Below are 13,784 nucleotides of genomic sequence, written 5' to 3'. Positions count from 1 at the left end.
CACCAAACTCAATACCCGCCGACACAGGCACCTGTAACCACCAGGAGAATCTGCACTACACGTGAGTCGGTCAGGAAACTAAATGATCTAGGAGTCAACACCAGGGGATAAGGAGTGGCTCGTACCGCCAAAAATCGCCGCCCACAGGGCTTCACTGTCAAGGCCACCGCTATTTGCAATTGCAAACCACAAGAAATTGGCTGTCGGTCTACAAAAACATGGCCACCGTGTGTAAGAATACATAGGCTACAACAAAATGGCGACACCGCGAGGCATACAGGGACCCAGAATTGGGAGACTAGGCCTCAAAGACAGATCAACGCAGGACAGGGGGCCCGGGCAGGAGCCCCCCACCAGGTACAAACCCCCCCCGCACACAGTAGATTGTCCTGTCGCAAGCAGCAGCACAACCCCAGGCCTTACCAGTTAGCACCCTGCCCCCATCCCAGGCCAGTGTGACCAGACCACCCAAACAGCCCTAGTGTATGTGGGGGGCAGGGGGGGCAGGCTGAGGGACTGGGGGAAAAAAAACAGGGAGGGTACCTGTGGGAAGGAGGGGAACCCGGGAGTCTACATCCACCCCAAAACCCTCCAGGGGCAGAGGGGGGACAGCTACTCATCATACCAGGAACCAGGCGGGCACAGCTCCAAACAGATCCTCCTCTCCATCGAAATGGGGGGGCTGTCAGCCAGGAAAAACGCTGCGACTCGGGCAGAGACACGGTCGTATGCAATCTCGTGAGGCGTTTAACTCGCAGGCCAGCCCACGTCCGGTGGGGCTATGTCGTGGCCGACCTAGTGCAGAGATGAGGTCTGCGCCTTCTCGCAGGCCAGACTGGGGGGACCACTGGATCTAGATTATTCAGCCCATCGCCCAGTCCAGCAGTTGATTGTAGATCTCACAGGAAAAATTCAGGAGAAAAAAATTGTCTATCTAAAATATTTTCCCAGGACCAAAGATTCCAGCAAGGAACTAGGTCCTTACTCCTGACTAGGCAGAAAAAAAACTGAGTGACTATAGCAGAGAGAGGGAGTATACCCCAGGGAGTATACCCCCCGGGACTGCCCATGGGCATAGCCAGAATTCTTTCGCTGCCTAGTGTCCTACTCCTATAGGGGCAGTATAACCCAATGGTTATGACGATCAGGAGCTGCGTTTGTCAACGAACGAAAGAGAAAAACTGGATTTTTGACTTACCGTAAAATCTTTTTTTCTTAAGTTCAATGACAGAGGCAGCTCCATATTACTTTTAACCACTGGGTTATGCTGCCCTCTACAGGAGTAGGACACTAGGCAGGAAAAGTCTTTACCACGCCTATGGGGCAGTCCCTGGGGGTATACACCCACTCACTCTGCTATAGGATTCAGTTTTGTTGCAAGCAGTGTCAGAAGAAAATAACCCCAACCCAACTCAAATAGAGGGGCAGGTGCTGCATCTGTCAATGAACTTCAGAGAAAAAGGATTTTACGGTAATTCAAAAATCCAGTTCTCTTTATCGTTCATTGACAGACGCAGCTCCATTTTCTTCTTAACCATTGGGACGTCCAAAAGCAGTATTAACATGAGGGGTGGGAAAACAATGCAGAAAGGAACGTAATTCCCAAAGGCTAAAACTTAGCAAACCAGGTAACATGGAGCTCCTCAACCAGGAACAACTGGAGCTCACCTAGAAACAACATACACCCTAAAAGAGACGAAGTGCTCTCAAACAGCAACCTGCAAAACCTTGCAGCCAAAGGAAGCATCCAAGGATGCCAAACACATCTACTTTGTAGAATTTTGTAAACTTGTGCACAGACGACCAACTTGCCACCTTGCAAACTTGTTACTGATGCCTGATGGCGAAAAGCCCAAGCAGCACTCAACGCCCTAGTTTAATGCGCCTTCACAGGGAAAGGTGGAACCTGACCCTTAAGTGGATAATCCTGTACCACAATCTGCCTGATCCATCTGGATATGGTCACAGCAGACGCAGCCAATACCTTCCATAAGCACAAAAAGAGAGTACGATTCCCTGAAAGACTCAGTAGCCACCAGGTAAATCCTGATTGCCCGCACCACATCCAAAGAATGAAAAGCAGTTTCCTTGGGATGCTTGGGCTTAGAACAGAGTGAAGGCAGCATAATGTCTTCATTCAAATGGAAATCAGAGACCACCTTAGGAAGAAAAGACTGATTTGGTCGAAGTACCACTTTATCTCTGTGGACCACCAGATAGGGTGAACGGCAGGACAGCGCCGCCAATTCGGAAACTCGGCACGCAAAGGTAATAGCCACCAAAAAGGCTACCTTCTATGACGGTGTAAGCAGAGGAATCTCCCTAATGTTTTCAAAATTAGGTTTCTAAAGAACTGACAGTACCAAGTTAAGATCTCACGGAGGTAACGGGGACTGAATCGAAGGAGCCATATGGCGAACTTGTTGGAGACCAGCTAGGCCAGTCTGGAGCCACCAGAATGACTGGAATCCCTTCCACCTCTATTCTGCGCAGAAGCCTCGGCAGAAGTTTTAGCGGAGGAAACGCATAGATCAGCCGATAATGACCCAAAGGAGCCACCAGTGCGTCTGTGGCCTCGGCCAGAGGATCCTCAGACCTGGCCACAAACCTCTGTACCTTCTTTTTGAGCCGAGAGGCTAACAGGGGCACATCGGGGCTCCCCCACCGGACACAGAGCAGGTGAAACACCTCTAGGTGAAGGGATCATTCCCCCTGATCCAACACCTGATGACTCAAGTAATCCGCCTGACAGTTCTCCACTCCAGGGATATGCACAGCGGAGAGGGCTGGAACAAAGATTTCTGCCCATTTTAGGACCTCCGCCAGCAGGACACTCTTGGCCCCTTGATGGTTGAAGTAACCACTGCCGTGACATTTTCTGATTGAATCCGAACAACCTTGCAGACGATTTGTCCAGTGACTCAGGCAAAGCTTTATCGCTCTGAGTTCCAGAATATTGATTGGTAGTCTGGACTCTTTAAGAGTCCAGGTCCCGGACTTGGACTTCGAGAAAATGGCCACCCAAAATGGCAGCGACCACGGCACGCCATGGGGTCTATAAAATCCCCCGAGGGATCCAGCGATCATCAGGCATAGGGGGACCCAGGTAGGGACCCCCACCAGGGTTAACCCCTCCCCCCAGCAGATCGCGCAATTAGTGGTATCCCCCCCCCCCCCCGAGGGCCCCCATCTTCTGCTACAGCCCCCGCACCGTACCCGACTAAGGTAGGGACCCCCTATGAAATAGTGGGGAGGATGGCCTGATGAGGAAGCCTTGGATGATCGATGGGGGATGTTCCCTAGGGACCCCACATACAAGGGGGGGGGACATGGAGGATGGGAGATAACCTGAGGGTCCGACCGTCCCTGGGAGGAGCCCACGACCACCCCGAGACTGCAAGACATATGGGGGGACACTACTCATTATAACAACGATATTCAGGTGGGCGCCACTCCGGACAGGCCACCTCTCCACCCGGGGTTGGGGTGCTGGGGGCCAGGGGGTACACTGCGACTCAAGACAAACCAAGTCATGTGGGTCGGAGCGAGGTGTTTCACTCAAGCCAGCCCCCTTCCATTGGGGCTATGTTGTGACGAGGCCTAGCGCGGAGCTGCGACCTGCACACGCTCGCTGGCCAGACTGAGAGGCCATAAGGATCTGGGATATCCATTCTGACGCCCAGTCCGCCTGTTGATTGCCGTTCTCTCAGAAACAAAAATAAATAAAATTTAGACACAAGGTTCCCTTTTTACATAAAAAACATCCTAGGACTGAAATCCCAGCAGGGAATTAGGTCCTTACTCCTGACTAGGCAGAAAAAACTGAATCCTATAGCAAAGTGAGTGGGTGTATACCCCCAGGGACTGCCCATAGGTGGGGTAAAGATTTCTCCTGTCTAGTGTCCTACTCCTGTAGGGGGCAGCATAACCCAATGGTCAGGAAGAATATGGAGCTGCGTCTGTCAATGAACGATAGAGAAAATATGTTTTTAAGAATTTTAGTTCTACTTTATTGTTGTAATGAGAGTGAGGGGAACTCTTCCAATGGGGACCCCCCTGTCTCTGGGAGATTTCCTCTCACTTCCTGTGGTGTCTCTGGGAGACTTCCTCCCACTTCCTGTGGTGTTTCTGGGAGACTTCCCACTTCCTGTGGTGTCTCTGGAAGACTTCCCACTTCCTGTGGTGTCTCTGGAAGACTTCCTCCCACTTCCTGTGGTGTCTCTGGGAGACTTCCTCCCACTTCCTGTGGTGTCTCTGGGAGACTTCCTCCCACTTCCTGTGGTGTCTCTGGGAGACTTCCTCCCACTTCCTGTGGTGTCTCTGGGAGACTTCCTCCCACTTCCTGTGGTGTTTCTGGGAGACTTCCTCCCACTTCCTGTGGTGTTTCTGGGAGACTTCCTCCCACTTCCTGTGGTGTCCTCCCACTTCCTGTGGTGTCTCTGGGAGACTTCCTCTCGCATCCTGTGGTATCTCTGGGGGACTTCCTCTCACTTCCTGTGGTGTCTCTGGGAGACTTTCTCTCACTTCCTGTGGTGTCTCTGGGAGACTTCCTCCCACTTCCTGTGGTGTCTCTGGGAGACTTCCTCTCACTTCCTGTGGTGTCTCTGGGAGACTTCCTCTCACTTCCTGTGGTGTCTCTGGGAGACTTTCTCTCACTTCCTGTTGTGTCTCTGGGACAGGAAGTGAAGGTAAATCCCCCCATGGTATACAGGCAGTAAATAAAACCCTGTCATAAGTTGTAACACTTATATTTCTTCCAAAACTAGAAAATACAAAGTGTTTGTGTTCTTCAATCCGCCCCCTCTGCGTCTCTACACACACACTGCACTACAAGTCGCAGCAATGCCGCCATACACTTCCATTGGTGTCTGTGATCAGTGACATCATGCAGTACTATAGAGACGTCTATAAGAGGGAACCGAGTAATGCTGACATCCCATACCCACCCCCACACTGACCCCTCCTCACCCGCTTCCTCCGCACCTCTCCCGGATTCCTCCCGCACTTCTCGCGAGAACTCGCATACACAAGGGATTCAATGTAGGGGGCGCGCAGCAACGCACGGAGCCGCGCTTCGCCTCTTGTAGCGCGTGCACGCAGTTGTAGTACTGTGGAGGGGGCGGGGTGTAATATACCCCGGGGTGACGGAGGAGGTACGGCCTTCCCCTGGGTGATACAATGACAGGAAGGTGTGCGGTGTACGGGGAGGAGGAGGAGGAGGAGCTGAGCTCACATACTGGGCGGTCACCATTCTTCACTAATCACACCTTTCTACTGATTGTTAGCTCATGTGAACACTCCGCTTTATTCCATGGCTTCTGACCCTTCATCCCAAACCCTGCAGATGTGACCAGCAGGGGGCGCTCTATGTCAGGGGAGGAAGAGGGGGGTGCAGAGTATTGGGGGTGGAGGGACACAGTGAGATGTAATTGGGTACAGAGAGAAGATAATGGGGAATTCCGGGAGTGAGGTGTAATAGGAGGGGCAGGGGGTGTAAAGTGTTATATTGGTGTAATGAGGTGCAGAGAAGTGAGGTAATGGGGCTGAAAAGTGTTGTATTGGGGATGCAGGGGGTCCAGAGTGTTGGGGTATTGGAGATGGAGTATTGGAGACGGAGAGAGGTGGCAGAGTGTTGGAGATGCAGAGAGGTGGAGTAATGGGGGTGCAGAGTTTTGGAGATGAGGAGAGCTTGAGTAATGGGGGTGCAGAGAGGTGGAGTTAGGATATTGGAGGTGCAGAGAGTTAGGATATAGGGGGTGCAGAGAGTTAGGATATAGAGGGTGCAGAGAGTTAGGATATAGGGGGTGCAGAGAGTTGGGATATAGGGGGTGCAGAGAGTTGGGATATAGGGGGGTGCAGAGAGTTAGGATATAGGGGGTGCAGAGAGTTAGGATATAGGGGGTGCAGAGAGTTAGGATATAGGGGGTGCAGAGAGTTGGGATATAGGAGGTGCAGAGAGTTGGGATATAGGGGGTGCAGAGAGTTGGGATATAGGGGGTGCAGAGAGTTAGGATATCGAGGGTGCAGAGAGTTAGGATATTGGGGGTGCAGATAGTTAGGATATAGGGGGTGCAGAGAGTTAGGATATAGGGGGTGCAGAGAGTTAGGATATAGGGGGTGCAGAGAGTTAGGATATAGAGGGTGCAGAGAGTTAGGATATTGGGGGTGCAGATAGTTAGGATATAGGGGGTGCAGAGAGTTAGGATATAGGGGGTGCAGAGAGTTAGGATATAGGGGGTGCAGAGAGTTAGGATATAGAGGGTGCAGAGAGTTAGGATATTGGGGGCGCAGAGAGTTAGGATGTTGGAGGTGCAGAGAGTTGGGATATAGGGGGCGCAGAGAGTTGGGATACAGGGGTAGGGGTGCAGAGAGTTAGGATATAGGGGGTGCAGAGAGTTAGGATATAGAGGGTGCAGAGAGTTGGGATATTGGGGGCGCAGAGAGTTAGGATGTTGGAGGTGCAGAGAGTTAGGATATTGGAGGTGCAGAGAGTTGGGATATAGGGGGTGCAGAGAGTTGGGATATTGGGGGCGCAGAGAGTTGGGATATTGGAAGTGCAGAGAGTTATGTAGCAGGTTTTCCAGGCATTGAGCCTGATGTGGGTCTGCCATTGTTACCGGTGACACTCCCAGCACATTTGAGCTGTAACTCCAGGTGTGAGAACTGAGACGATGACAATTCAGGCATCTTGGTTTGTTTTGTTTTATTGAGTTTAGGGGATGGGAGGGGATAGCACACTATATTTTACCTAGCACCTACCTGTAGTTAGGATATAGAGAGTGCAGAGTAATGGAGGTGCAGAGAGTTGGGATATAGAGGGTGCAGAGAGTTAGGATATTGGAGGTGCAGAGAGTTAGGATATAGAGGGTGCAGAGAGTTAGGATATAGGGGGTGCAGAGAGTTGGGATATTGGAGGTGTAGAGAGTTAGGATATAGAGGGTGCAGAGAGTTAGGATATAGGGGGTGCAGAGAGTTAGGATATTGGAGGTGCAGAGAGTTAGGATATTGGAGGTGCAGAGAGTTAGGATATTGGAGGTGCAGAGAGTTGGGATATAGGGGGTGCAGAGAGTTAGGATATAGGGGGTGCAGAGAGTTAGGATATAGAGGGTGCAGAGAGTTAGGATATAGGGGGGTGCAGAGAGTTAGGATATAGGGGGTGCAGAGAGTTAGGATATTGGAGGTGCAGAGAGTTAGGATATAGGGGGTGCAGAGAGTTGGGATATAGGGGGTGCAGAGAGTTAGGATATAGGGGGTGCAGAGAGTTAGGATATAGGGGGTGCAGAGAGTTAGGATATAGGGGGTGCAGAGAATTAGGATATAGGGGGTGCAGAGAGTTAGGATATTGGAGGTGCAGAGAGTTGGGATATAGAGGGTGCAGAGAGTTAGGATATAGGGGGTGCAGAGAGTTAGGATATTGGAGGTGCAGAGAGTTAGGATATTGGAGATGCAGAGAGTTAGGATATTGGAGGTGCAGAGAGTTGGGATATAGAGGGTGCAGAGAGTTGGGATATTGGAGGTGCAGAGAGTCAGGATATTGGAGGTGCAGAGAGTTGGAATATAGGGGGTGCACAGAGTTAGGATATTGGAGGTGCAGAGAGTTGGGATATAGGGGGTGCAGAGAATTAAGATATAGAGGGTGCAGAGAGTTGGGATATTGGAGGTGCAGAGAGTTAGGATATAGAGGGTGCAGAGAGTTGGGATATAGGGGGTGCAGAGAGTTGGGATATTGGAGGTGTAGAGAGTTAGGATATAGAGGGTGCAGAGAGTTAGGATATAGGGGGTGCAGAGAGTTAGGATATTGGAGGTGCAGAGAGTTAGGATATTGGAGGTGCAGAGAGTTAGGATATTGGAGGTGCAGAGAGTTGGGATATAGGGGGTGCAGAGAGTTAGGATATAGGGGGTGCAGAGAGTTAGGATATAGAGGGTGCAGAGAGTTAGGATATAGGGGGGTGCAGAGAGTTAGGATATAGGGGGTGCAGAGAGTTAGGATATTGGAGGTGCAGAGAGTTAGGATATAGGGGGTGCAGAGAGTTGGGATATAGGGGGTGCAGAGAGTTAGGATATAGGGGGTGCAGAGAGTTAGGATATAGGGGGTGCAGAGAGTTAGGATATAGGGGGTGCAGAGAATTAGGATATAGGGGGTGCAGAGAGTTAGGATATTGGAGGTGCAGAGAGTTGGGATATAGAGGGTGCAGAGAGTTAGGATATAGGGGGTGCAGAGAGTTAGGATATTGGAGGTGCAGAGAGTTAGGATATTGGAGATGCAGAGAGTTAGGATATTGGAGGTGCAGAGAGTTGGGATATAGAGGGTGCAGAGAGTTGGGATATTGGAGGTGCAGAGAGTCAGGATATTGGAGGTGCAGAGAGTTGGAATATAGGGGGTGCACAGAGTTAGGATATTGGAGGTGCAGAGAGTTGGGATATAGGGGGTGCAGAGAATTAAGATATAGAGGGTGCAGAGAGTTGGGATATTGGAGGTGCAGAGAGTTAGGATATAGAGGGTGCAGAGAGTTGGGATATAGGGGGTGCAGAGAGTTAGGATATAGGGGGTGCAGAGAGTTAGGATATAGGGGGTGCAGAGAGTTAGGATATAGAGGGTGCAGAGAGTTAGGATTTAGGGAGTGCAGAGTAATGGGGGTGCAGAGAGTTAGGATATAGGGAGTGCAGAGTAATGGGGTGCAGAGAGTTAGGATATTGGAGGTGCAGAGAGTTAGGATATTGGAGGTGCAGAGAGTTAGGTTATAGGGGGTGCAGAGAGTTAGGCTATAGAGGGTGCAGAGAGTTGGGATATAGGGGGTGCAGAGAGTTAGGATATAGAGGGTGCAGAGAGTTGGGATATAGGGGGTGCAGAGAGTTAGGATATAGAGGGTGCAGAGAGTTGGGATATTGGAGGTGCAGAGAGTTAGGATATTGGAGGTGCAGAGAGTTAGGATATAGAGGGTGCAGAGAGTTGGGATACAGGGGTAGGGGGTGCAGAGAGTTGGGATATAGGGGGTTCAGAGAGTTGGGATATAGGGGGTGCAGAGAGTTAGGATATTGGAGGTGCAGAGAGTTAGGATATAGGAAGTGCAGAGTAATGGGGGTGCAGAGAGTTAGGATATAGGGATTGCAGAGTAATGGGGTGCAGAGAGTTAGGATATAGGGATTGCAGAGTAATGGGGTGCAGAGAGTTAGGATATAGGGGGTTCAGAGTTTTGGGGATGCAGAGAGGTTATAAAGGACATGGGACAGTAAGTTGCTACACACTGTATATATTGAAAAGAAACTGGATTCTGAGTTTACAAACACTTTAAGTGGTTAAAGCGTGTTTTTTTGCATTTGATAAACAGCTGCACAAAATCGTGTGGTGTAAAAAAAATTGCAAAAACAACCATTTTATTCTCCAGGGGCTTTGAATACAAAAAATATTTAATTTTTGGGAGTTTTAATTAATTTTCTAGCCAACAATTGGTGATTTTTACATGTATGGAGAAATGTCAGAATCGGCCCGGTTTTGAAGTGGTTAATACAGGCTGATAAAATGACGATAAAGGGTAAAAGTAGCGCCAGTTGTAATACTGTATCATCCTAGAACTGGTTCCTGCTTGGAGAAACTTCTAAAGGCTGCCTTTTTCATATTTTCTTTTTTTTGTAGGAAATTCTGAGTATAACTTTTAAATCTGTATATAAACATCATTAGTAATCCGAGGTCTTCTTCCAAATGTACTTGGCTCGGATTTCATTATATTAAAACAAACATAATTCTGAAAATAATCACAGCTGATGCAGGAGAGTTTAGACAGAAGTACAGCCATTTTTCTTGCATCTTATTTTTTGTGCAATTAATATTTTTTCTACTACCTTCACTCCTTACACCTGATTTCCATTATAGGTCAAGTCAAGACCATGATGCAATGAGAGAAGCCAGCTTGCAATGTCTCAGTGTAAGTATTTGGGCCCTTTTGCATGCACCCCATTGCCTTGCTGCCCCCTCCACACTCCACCTACTTTTATTGCCTGGTGGAAAGGTTCACCCCTTACTGCCCGACCCCATATCAGGTGTAAATCTAGGGGAAAATCTGTAATGTCCCATGACCAAGTGCAGAGGACACATGGTGAAGTCTCAGGAGGCCCCTGTGCCATCCATTAGCAGCCTTCCTGAACATTTCTGTTCTACATGACCAGAGTCAAAACTTGGGGGGGAGGTTGAGGCACATGTCCCGGATGCTAAATTGAGAGGGTTCAATGTCTGCAGTGCTGTCACTAACTGGGATTTGGTTGGATTGGGCTGGACAGACCTGGCTAAGACACTGAGCTGCAAATACAGAGAGCCAAGGTCACACGCCACCAGCTGCTCTGTAAGCCCCCACTGCCGCTGATCGCAGGGGAGCCAGCATCTGGACCCGAGGGATTCAGCCTGCTACGGTACCTTGCCTCCCTAATGTCAGATCTGGACAGGAAGTGGGGCGGCATTAGAACCCATTGGATGTATTTTCCTCCTGCAGCCGCTGAAAGCCAGATTCAGCAGCTGCAGGAGGAAAATACATTTGATGCCAATCAATTCTAGTAACTTCCGCCCCTCCTCTCTTGGTGCTGCCCGGGTCCCCCCTGTCTTTTCACTCCCCCCATGCAGCGCTGCCAGCTCCCCCCTCTCACCTCCCCACGACTGCTGAGATGTATCAGGATGGAGAACGGGGGAAGGGGCCAGTAAATATGTCATTTACCGGCCCCTTTCTTTTCTGAATGAACAGTGTAAGTGATTGCTACTGATCACTCACTCTGTTTACTAATAACTGAAGCATAGTAAACTGTTTGCTACAGTTCAGTCTGTCAATAAACAGGAAGCTGCCTAGCATAGAGCAATTCCCATTCATTCATTGTCCAGTGCAGCTGAGGCTGCAAGGAAAGGAATTGAAGAATCTGTGTCCTCAATTCCTTTTTCCCTCTCAAAATTGAGACAACATATTTTTCAGTCCCCTGATACTTCACAAAAGTCCCCAATGGGCTCCTAAAAAATTGTAAAAAATAAAAAATAATTGTAAAAGAATAAAAAAACAACTGACACTGTCCACTGCCCTACTGACACCATCCACTGATCTACTGACACCATTTACTGCTCTGCTGACACAAACCTCTCCCCTACTGACCCTTTCCACTGCTCTACTGACATCATCCACTGATCTACTTACTTCATTCACTGCCCTTCTGACACCTACCACTCCCCTACTGACACCGTCCACTAATCTACTGACATCATTCACTGCCCTTCTGACACCTACCACTCCCCCACTGACCCTTTCCACTGCTCTACTGACACCGTCCACTAATCTACTGACATCATTCACTGCCCTTCTGACACCTACCACTCCCCTACTGACCCTTTCCACTGCTCACCTCTCCCCTGCTCTACTGACACCAACCTCTCCCCTACTGACCCTTTCCGCTGCTCTACTGACACCGTCTCCTGATCTACTGACGTCATTCACTGCCCTGCTGACACCAACCTCTCCCCTACTGACCCTTTCCACTGCTCTACTGACACCGTCCACTAATTTACTTACTTCATTCACTGCCCTTCTGACACCTACCACTCCCCTACTGACCCTTTCCACTGCTCTACTGACAACGTCCACTAATCTACTGACATTATTCACTGCCCTTCTGACACCAACCTCTCCCCTGCTCTACTGACACCAACCTCTCCCCTACTGACCCTTTCCACTGCTCTACTGACACCGTCCACTAATCTACTGACTTCATTCACTGCCCTTCTGACACCTACCACTCCCCTACTGACCCTTTCCACTGCTCTACTGACAACGTCCACTAATCTACTGACATTATTCACTGCCCTTCTGACACCAACCTCTCCCCTGCTCTACTGACACCAACCTCTCCCCTACTGACCCTTTCCACTGCTATACTGACACCGTCCACTAATCTACTGACTTCATTCACTGCCCTTCTGACACCTACCACTCCCCTACTGACCCTTTCCACTGCTCTACTGACAACGTCCACTAATCTACTGACATCATTCACTGCCCTTCTGACACCTACCACTCCCCCACTGATGCTTTCCACTGCTCTACTGACACCGTCCACTAATTTACTTACTTCATTCATTGCCCTTCTGACACCTACCACTCCCCTACTGACCCTTTCCACTGCTCTACTGACACCGTCCACTAATCTACTGACATCATTCACTGCCCTTCTGACACAAACCTCTCCCCTGCTCTACTGACACCAACCTCTCCCCTACTGACCCTTTCCACTGCTCTACTGACACCGTCTCCTGATCTACTGACACCATCCACTGCTCTGCTAACACAAACCTATCCCCCACTGACCCTTTCCACTGCTCTACTGATACCGTCCACTTCCCTACTGACACAAACCTCTCCCCTACTAACCCTTTCCGCTACTCTACTGACACCATCCACTGATCTACTTACTTCATCCACTGCCCTGCTGACACCAACCTCTCCCCTACTGACCCTTTCCACTGCTCTACTGACACCAACCTCTCCCCTACTGACCCTTTCCACTGCTCTACTGACACCAACCTCTCCCCTACTGACACTGTCCACTGCCCTACTGACACCAACCTCTCCCCTACTGACACCGTCCACTACTCTACTGACACCGTCCACTGCCCTACTGACACCAACCTCTCCCCTACTGACACCGTCCACTACTCTACTGACACCGTCCACTGCCCTACTGACACCAACCTCTCCCCTACTGACACCGTCCACTACTCTACTGACACTTTCCACTGCCCTACTGACACCAACCTCTCCCCTACTGACACCGTCCACTGCCCTACTGACACCAACCTCTCCCCTACTGACCCTTTCTACTGCTCTACTGACACCAACCTCTCCCCTACTGACACTGTCCACTGATCTACTTACACCAACCTCTCCCCTACTGACACTGTCCACTGCCTTACTGACACCAACCTCTCCCCTACTGACACTGTCCACTGCCCTACTGACACCGTCCACTGCCCTACTGACACCGTCCACTGACCTACTGACACTGTCCACTGCCCTACGGACACCAACCTCTCCCCTACTGACACCGTCCACTACTCTACTGACACCAACCTCTCCACTACTGACACCAGCCTCTCCCCTACTGACACTGTTCACTGCCCTACTGACACCCTACAGTGATTTACTGACCCCTTACACTGCTCTACTGACACTGTCCACTGCCCTACTGACACCAGCCTCTCCCCTACTGACACTCTACAGTGATTTCCTGACCCCTTCCCCTGCTCTACTGACACCGTCCACTGCCCTACTGACAGCAGCCTCTCCCCTACTGACACCGTCCACTGCCCTACTGACACTGTCCACTGCCCTACTGACACCAAACTCTACCTAACTGACACTGCCCTACTCACACTGTCCACTGATCTACTGATGTCATCCACTGCCCTATTGATACAAACCTCTCCCCTACTGACATTGTCCACAGCCCTACTGACACCAACCTCTTCCCTACTGACCCCGTCCACTGCCCTACTGACACCAACCTCTCCCCTACTGACACCGTCCACAGCCCTACTGACACCAACCTCTCCCCTACTGACACCGTCCACTGCCCTACTGACACCAACCTCTCCCCTATTGACACCGTCCACTCCCCTACTAACAACAACCTCTCCCCTACTGACACCACCCACTGCCCTACTGACACCAACCTCTCCCATAATGACCCCTTTCACTGCTTTCCTGACACCATCCACTGCCCTGCTGACACCATCCACTACTCTGACACCAATCTCTGCC

General features: G+C 50.3%; 1 protein-coding gene across 2 annotated transcripts in view; it reads right to left on the bottom strand.

Moving 5' to 3' along the window:
* Positions 1-5,045, bottom strand: part of MTMR2 (myotubularin related protein 2) — a 65,929-nt gene extending 60,884 nt beyond the window's left edge. Inside the window, exon 1 of one of the 2 annotated variants that reach the window (XM_082244561.1) lies at positions 4,959-5,045. The gene's annotated coding sequence lies outside the window, so the exon portion shown is untranslated. The remainder of the gene's footprint in view (positions 1-4,958) is intronic. The other variant, XM_082244562.1, reaches the window with a different exon arrangement.
* Positions 5,046-13,784: the final 8,739 nt, after the last annotated feature.

The sequence above is a fragment of the Pelophylax lessonae genome (genome assembly GCF_965119305.1).
Source record: "Pelophylax lessonae genome assembly, chromosome: 2".
NCBI classification, from domain to species: domain Eukaryota; kingdom Metazoa; phylum Chordata; class Amphibia; order Anura; family Ranidae; genus Pelophylax; species Pelophylax lessonae.
This window is presented reverse-complemented; position numbering and strand designations above follow the sequence as displayed.